The sequence below is a fragment of the Schistocerca gregaria genome, chromosome 8, assembly GCF_023897955.1.
Source record: "Schistocerca gregaria isolate iqSchGreg1 chromosome 8, iqSchGreg1.2, whole genome shotgun sequence".
Classification (NCBI taxonomy): Eukaryota; Metazoa; Arthropoda; class Insecta; order Orthoptera; family Acrididae; genus Schistocerca; species Schistocerca gregaria.
The window spans coordinates 87116181-87123634 of record NC_064927.1 but is presented as its reverse complement, the minus strand read 5'-3'; positions in this window follow the sequence as shown (position 1 = coordinate 87123634).

Below are 7454 nucleotides of genomic sequence, written 5' to 3'. Positions count from 1 at the left end.
CAGCATTCTCCACCTCTGTCTGCGCTGAGCACGGGTAGCTAGGCCAGGCTAAATTCTGCAACGTGTGAATTCGTTGGCAGCAAGCAAGTGCTATGGGCTGCGATCTATTACTTCGCTCTCGGTCACACCGTGTTGCAACGTTCTAGCTTCTACTTACCTAAGCTGTGCCCAGTGTAGCAAACCTTGTCTGGCCGGAATGTTTGTATGCAATATCAAGAATACTGCCCACTGGTTTACTTATTAGCACAACGCAACAGCCGGCCTCCATTGCTCGGTCCCAACTGGAACTAGACCTTAGAAAATTTACCATTCACGCACCACGGGAAGCTGCACTTTACGGTTATAAATTTTCTCTACAAAAAACATTTGCAAAGAGGTCAGTAAAATCACTTTTGTTTGAGTTAGAACAATTTTATAATGAAGCAGTAAAATACTGACTGCATTTTTTCTTTGGATCTGTGATAAAATTTTGAAATTGCTGATTAAAGTAAATCTGATCTGTCGTTTAAGGATCGTCTTATTATTCTTTATTAGAAGACCAGTAATTTTTAAACGATTCTCAAGTCTGACAGAAATTCTTCTCCATGTTACTGGAACATGGAATAAGTGAAGATTAAATAATTAATGTCTCCAGCATATTAATTATTCCAGTCTAAAAGCACCTCGTCTCACCGTGCTGTAAAGGAATTGTTGCTTGAAATTTCGTGAGAAGTTCCTGCCGCAACAAAAACTGCCTATGTGTTACTGATTGCCTACTCGGTTATCTTATCCATGGCTTCTCACTGCTCTATTTTCAAATAATACAAAACGACATACTCTTCTTTGAACTTTCTCTATGTCCTCCGAGAATTCTACCCCATTGGTGCACAGCAATAATTAGAAGAGGAAGTACGTCTGTTGCACCTTTTAAGTGTTCTACCGACGAAATACGATCCTTGTTCGCTTTGCCACATTTTATACGCCATGGTTTTTTGTAATTTTGATTTCCAAATTTTTTGATGGTGTCAATTTAAGCTTTTCTTAAATGTGCACTACAGCTTCTTAGTTAATTTTAAAACGTTTAAATTTGTGTGATTTATCGTGTAATCGAAGGTCCACAGTTTTTTTCAGAATTAATATGGAGCAAGTCACATTTTCTACTGTTCAGCGTCAACTAACACCTTTTGCGCCATGCAGAAATCATTTTCTCATTCGTTTTTATATTCGTTGCAAGGTAAAAGACAGCATCATCTCGAAACTATCTAAGAGCGCTGCTCTCATTCATTCGCAAATCGTGTACATGTAAGAACAGCCGAAGGCTTATCTCTCTTCCTTAACGACCCCCCCCCCTTTTTTATGACTGCCTGTCAGTTACTGCTATCTGTGAGGTAACCGACAGGAAACGACGAATCCAGTCGCACTTCTGAGAGGGTACTCCGCGGGCACTCGATTCGATTAGAAACCACCTATCGGGAACCGTTCCAAAAACCTTCTCAAAATCTTGAGAGAAGGAATTAAAGTGAGATCCCGTGTCGATAACACTCATTAATTAATGCTAATAAAGAACAAGTTGTGTTTCAAAAGAATGATATTTTCTGAATCCGTGCTAATTTTGTACTGCAGATTCAGGCGGGCAGCTGATAAGAACTCTATAAATACGCATGAAGGCATATTTAGTGACGAGTTAAATATCTGATAACGATCACAGTAAGTTAATGACTTTAATTCGGTAATACAGATCGAATAGCTCTACAAACCAGATATTCCTATGCCCACACGCGTCACGTGAGAACAATAAGATCCGACCGGAAGACCGATTACCACCGTATCGTGGCACGCACACCCTGGCGAACCGCATGTGAATTGCGAATAATAGCCCTCGCCGCATGCGCGTGATTAAATTCGAGCCTCGTGAGATAAGGAAGTGTGTCGCGCACAGTCTGGAAAGGAACGGTTATCACCACTCAGATCGGACTAATAACCGTTAATTCGCCAGTCGTCGGCGCGAAGCTAGAGTTAATGCATGCGACTTCCCGGCGAAAAGCGAGTAGCAGCGGATAGGCGGCTTGCGGTTCCCTGCCAGCCATTAGTCGCGCAATTAGTCGCCCAGACATGCGATATCGCAGCGGAGAGGGGAACACGCCAAGCCGTGGGATCGGCTGGAGCGGACGGGCAGGTCTTCATACAACCCGCCATCTAGGGCTCGTTTAACAGCTGCACACTAAGGTGATCAGTCGGAAACATACGAGATGGTATCCAAAAGTTAGCGAAACGTATTGGTGAAAATTATTATCTAGCGTAACCGCTCTACAAAAACTACGGTTCGGTAGTTTTGATACCCTACATAAATAACGTAGTAAATGCTAGGGTTTCCGGTTGTATTCGTATAATTTGTAGGGATAGAAACAAGAACATGTAAGAGAGGAATGGGGATTGTATGTCTTCCACATAATTATAACTGTACATCATTCAGTGCTAAGTAGGGTGTCTTTTATATTCTTACACAGTATTAACTGCATTTTATAAGCAATAAAATTAGTTGAGGGAGTAATTTATGCGCTTATGGAACCAAAGAAATTACTTTTGATGCAAGTACAGTTTACAATCAACACATAAAAATATATATAATTATTGTTGTTTCGTTCTCAACAGAACGATCATCATGATGAAAAGCAAGATTTTCCTGTTATTACTGATAAACGCTCATGTTGTATATGAATCACAGAAACATGTAATCCAGAAGCACTTCGACGAAGTATTGAAGCGACGTTTGATACATTTTTGTTTTACATAAGATTTTTATTTTACCTTTTTTTTAGAGGACATCCTACTCTAGCGTTATATGATACATCAAAATTGTTTCTTTAATATTTAGCACCAAATTCCTCTGTTTCACGTTACACATTAACAGTTTTCGAATAAAACATAAATTAAAAATTGTCAATTTCAAATTTTTCTATTAATGTTGTTTATTTTTAACTAACGGTGAGGAGCATAATTGTGTAGAACTTGATATATCCTCCCTCGCTTTTTAGATGGTTGACCGCTTCCGGTATCTAGTGGAGTCTAGTAAGACAGTGATCGCATACGTAGAGGAAGAGATCGTTAGAGGCAACGCCAGAAATGTATGCAACACGTTTAATGCAAAGGTAACGTGGGTACGACTTTAATTGACCAAAACTACTAGCAAAACTATTTTAGTCTACGCTCACTTACGATAATCTACAATAGCCTACTGTAGTTTTGAATCCTATTCCTACGTAATACCTACATTTTCATCTGCATCGTCGCCTTCAAGGTAACCCTTTTTCAACGATTAGCTTAATCGGCGAAAGAACTGTACCAAAAGACTGTAAAGTTGCATAGGTCAAGGAAATAGAAGTAATCTGCTGGATTATAGACCCTTACCACTGAAATGATTGTGCATAATGGATTTGGAACGTATATTAGCTCCCACTTTATGAAATATCTCTAAGGAAATGATCTGTTTAGATGCAACCCTTACTGATTCAGAAAATGTCGCTTTACTGATATCCAACTGACTCTTTATTCACAAGAAGCAATGAGTGCTATCGGCAGGGGATCGTGAACCATAAACATTTTGGAAAGGCTTCTGACACTGTTTGTCATAAGAAGCTTCTAGTCAAAACTCGTGCCTTTAGAGTGCGACTGCATGCGTGATTTCGAGCCAGAAAAGTCACAGTAACTAATGAGAAGTCGTCTAGTGGAAACTAAATTGCATTACGATTTAGCAGGAAATCACAGCAGCCCTTTTAGTTTGTTTACAGATGAGGCTATCGTTTACTGTCTATTAAAGTCACCAGAATATAAAAACCAGTTCCAAAATAATAGAGACAACATATCTGCATGATGAGAAAAGTGGCAGATTATCCTGTGCAATAAAAGGTGTGAGCCCTCCACATGAGCAGCAAAAAAGTTCTTTAAGTAACGATCATACATTGGATACAGCAGTCTATTCAACTAAATACCGAGGGATTACACTTGCGAACAACCATCACATAGAAAATATTGTGGGGAAGTCGAACCAATGGTTGTGTTTCATTTGCAGACATTTACAAAATACAACAGGTCTACACGACACTTCTCCGTCCTCTTCTGGAGTATTACTGCACGCTACTGGATCCTTACCATACAAACTGAAACAGTCCATAGTCGAGTAGTTCGCTTCGTATTTAAGTGAAATAAGGGTGAGACAGAGCCAGACGTTTGATACATAAGTTGGGTTGACATCCAACAAAACGAAGATATTTTTAATGACCTTTACCTCGTAGGGGACCATGGTCACGTAAGTTTTTCTGAAAGAAATTTCCAACATTTGACTGTTAATTGTTCATTTATGTTACGAAATCATTATTTCGGCTTTGTTGTCATTCTCGATTGCGTGTTGAAGTGAAAATTAATAAAGCGTACGTATCGTACAGCGCAGGGTGAAGAAACAAGGCTCCTATTACCTATTTGGAAGTAATGTTTTCAAATACGTATTAACAGCTTGTTTTCATGCCCTGTGCTGTGTGACACGCACTTGAGAATGGCTACTCAGCCGGAAACATGATCTGTACAATAAATGAAAAATTAACAGTGAAATGGCGGAAATTTCTTTAAAAAATATTTCTTTGCAAGAAGGTCTTTTCACAAAATCACAATCACCATCTTTCTCTTCCAAATTCGAAATTAGGTTCTTCACTTCCATCTGCATAGGAACATCGTGATAAAATATTAACATTCATAGATCACACGAAAAGATTTAGGTGTTCATTTATCACACGTATTTTTCTGAAATGAAACCGTTTGAGTAACAGTCTGAAAGTACTACTATCAACCTTCCTTCAAACAAATAAGTTTGAAATACATAGTGACCAAGGGCATGTCATGCAGATGCAAGTTTTGAAAGTAATCTTGGAAACCTTTACTTGTTAGGACGCTCATTATGCTGTGTCACTTCGCTTGAATCTCCCCAGTGTTTCCAATACTTAGTCCTAGAGCGCGATTTTCGTATCGCGGAAGAGGGAGAAGTCACACGCTGCTGTCTGTTGAGGTAGATACGTGAGGAACACCTGTCATCTAGCTTTTAATCCAAAATTCTTGGGTAAAGTGGATCGTATTTATTCCTGAATTTCCAGTGTGGACAACCCAGTCATTCGTACGCAACTTTTGTTGGAGTTTAACTCTCATGAGCCAATGGCCTAGGCGCAGTGGTAACACAGATTCCCGTCAGATCCTCGAAGTTAAGCGCTATCGTAGTGCGCTACCACTTGGATGGGTGACCATCAAGTCTGACGAGAGCTGTTGGCAAGCAGGGTGTAGTCTGCCCTTGTAAGACAAAATGATGAGTTGCTTGATTGAGAAGTAACGATTCAGGTCTCGTAAACTGACATACGGCTGGGAGAACAGTGTACTGACCACGTGACTAACCATACCCACATCCAGTGACACTTGGGGGCGGATGATGGCACGGCGGCTGGTAGGTACCGTTGAGCTTCATGGCCTGTTCGGTCGGAGTTTAGATTAGTTTTTTTTCTTCTTCTCGTGGCGTCAATCAAACGTCTTAGAATATTGGAATATAAAACTGTTTTGGTCGTCCGACGATGAGTGACAAACATTTTACGAACAGTCTTGTCAATATACACTCCTGGAAATTGAAATAAGAACACCGTGAATTCATTGTCCCAGGAAGGGGAAACCTTATTGACACATTACTGGGGTCAGATACATCACATGGTCACACTGACAGAACCACAGGCACGTAGACACAGGCAACAGAGCATGCACAATGTCGGCACTAGTACAGTGTATATCCACCTTTCGCAGCAATGCAGGCAGCTATTCTCCCATGGAGACGATTGTAGAGATGCTGGATGTAGTCCTGTGGAACGGCTTGCCATGCCATTTCCACCTGGCGCCTCAGTTGGACCAGCGTTCGTGCTGGACGTGCAGACCGCGTGAGACGACGCTTCATCCAGTCCCAAACATGCTCAATGGGGCACAGATCCGGAGATCTTGCTGGACAGGGTAGTTGACTTACACCTTCTAGAGCACGTTGGGTGGCACAGCATACATGCGAACGTGCATTGTCCTGTTGGAACAGCAAGTTCCTTTGCCGGTCTAGGAATGGTAGAACGATGGGTTCGATGACGGTTTGGATGTACCGTGCACTATTCAGTGTCCCCTCGACGATCACCAGAGGTGTACGGCCAGTGTAGGAGATCGCTCCCCTCACCATGATGGCGGGTGGTGGCCCTGTGTGCCTCGGTCGTATGCAGTCCTGATTGTGGCGCTCACCTGCACGGCGCCAAACACTCATACGACCATCATTGGCACCAAGGCAGAAGCGACTCTCATCGCTGAAGACGACACGTCTCCATTCGTCCCTCCATTCACGCCTGTCGCGACACCACTGGAGGCGGGCTGCACGATGTTGGGGCGTGAGCGGAAGACGGCCTAACGGTGTGCGGGACCGTAGCCCAGCTTCATGGAGACGGTTGCGAATGGTTCTCGCCGATACCCCAGGAGCAACAGTGTCCCTAATTTGCTGGGAAGTGGCGGTACGGTCCCCTACGGCACTGCGTAGGATCCTACGGTCTTGGCGTGCATCCGTGCGTCGCTGCGGTCCGGTCCCAGGTCGATGGGCACGTGCACCTTCCGCCGACCACTGACGACATCGATGTACTGTGGAGACCTCACGCCCCACGTGTTGAGCAATTCGGCGGTACGTCGACCCGGCCTCCCGCATGCCCACTATACGCCCTCGCTCAAAGTCCGTCAACTGCACATACGATTCACGTACACGCTGTCGCGGCATGCTACCAGTGTTAAAGACTGCGATGGAGCTCCGTATGCCACGGCAAACTGGCTGACACTGACGGCGGCGGTGCACAAATGCTGCGCAGCTAGCGCCATTCGACGGCCAACACCGCGGTTCCTGGTGTGTCCGCTGTGCCGTGCGTGTAATCATTGCTTGTACAGCCCTCTCGCAGTGTCCGGAGCAAGTATGGTGGGTCTGACACACCGGTGTCAATGTGTTCTTTTTTCCATTTCCAGGAGTGTACATTTGTGTGCGACACTTAAGGACGAAAGTAGCTTTTGCATGATGTGTCACTGGCAACTAACGTATTTCGGTGACGCGTAGACCTCACATAGAGAGAACTGTTACAGTATAGTGAGCAAGGTAGCTTAAAGAAATACGCAATGAGAAGAACAGAAGTGACGATTTCCCTCGCGGACAATAATTTTACTGAAGTTAACACGACGTTTGGTGGTCCCCTGGAACAGGAGGTATGATCACCAAGCACAGCAATGCATGCTCTGCAACCTGCTACCATTCCACCCACGAGGTTGGGAAGGAGCTCTTCTGATAGGGTGCTCACTTTCACTATCAGTGCGGTTGACAACTGTTGGATGGTTGGTGGTGCACGTGAGTTCACTGTAATACATCTACCAAACGCATCGCACACGTG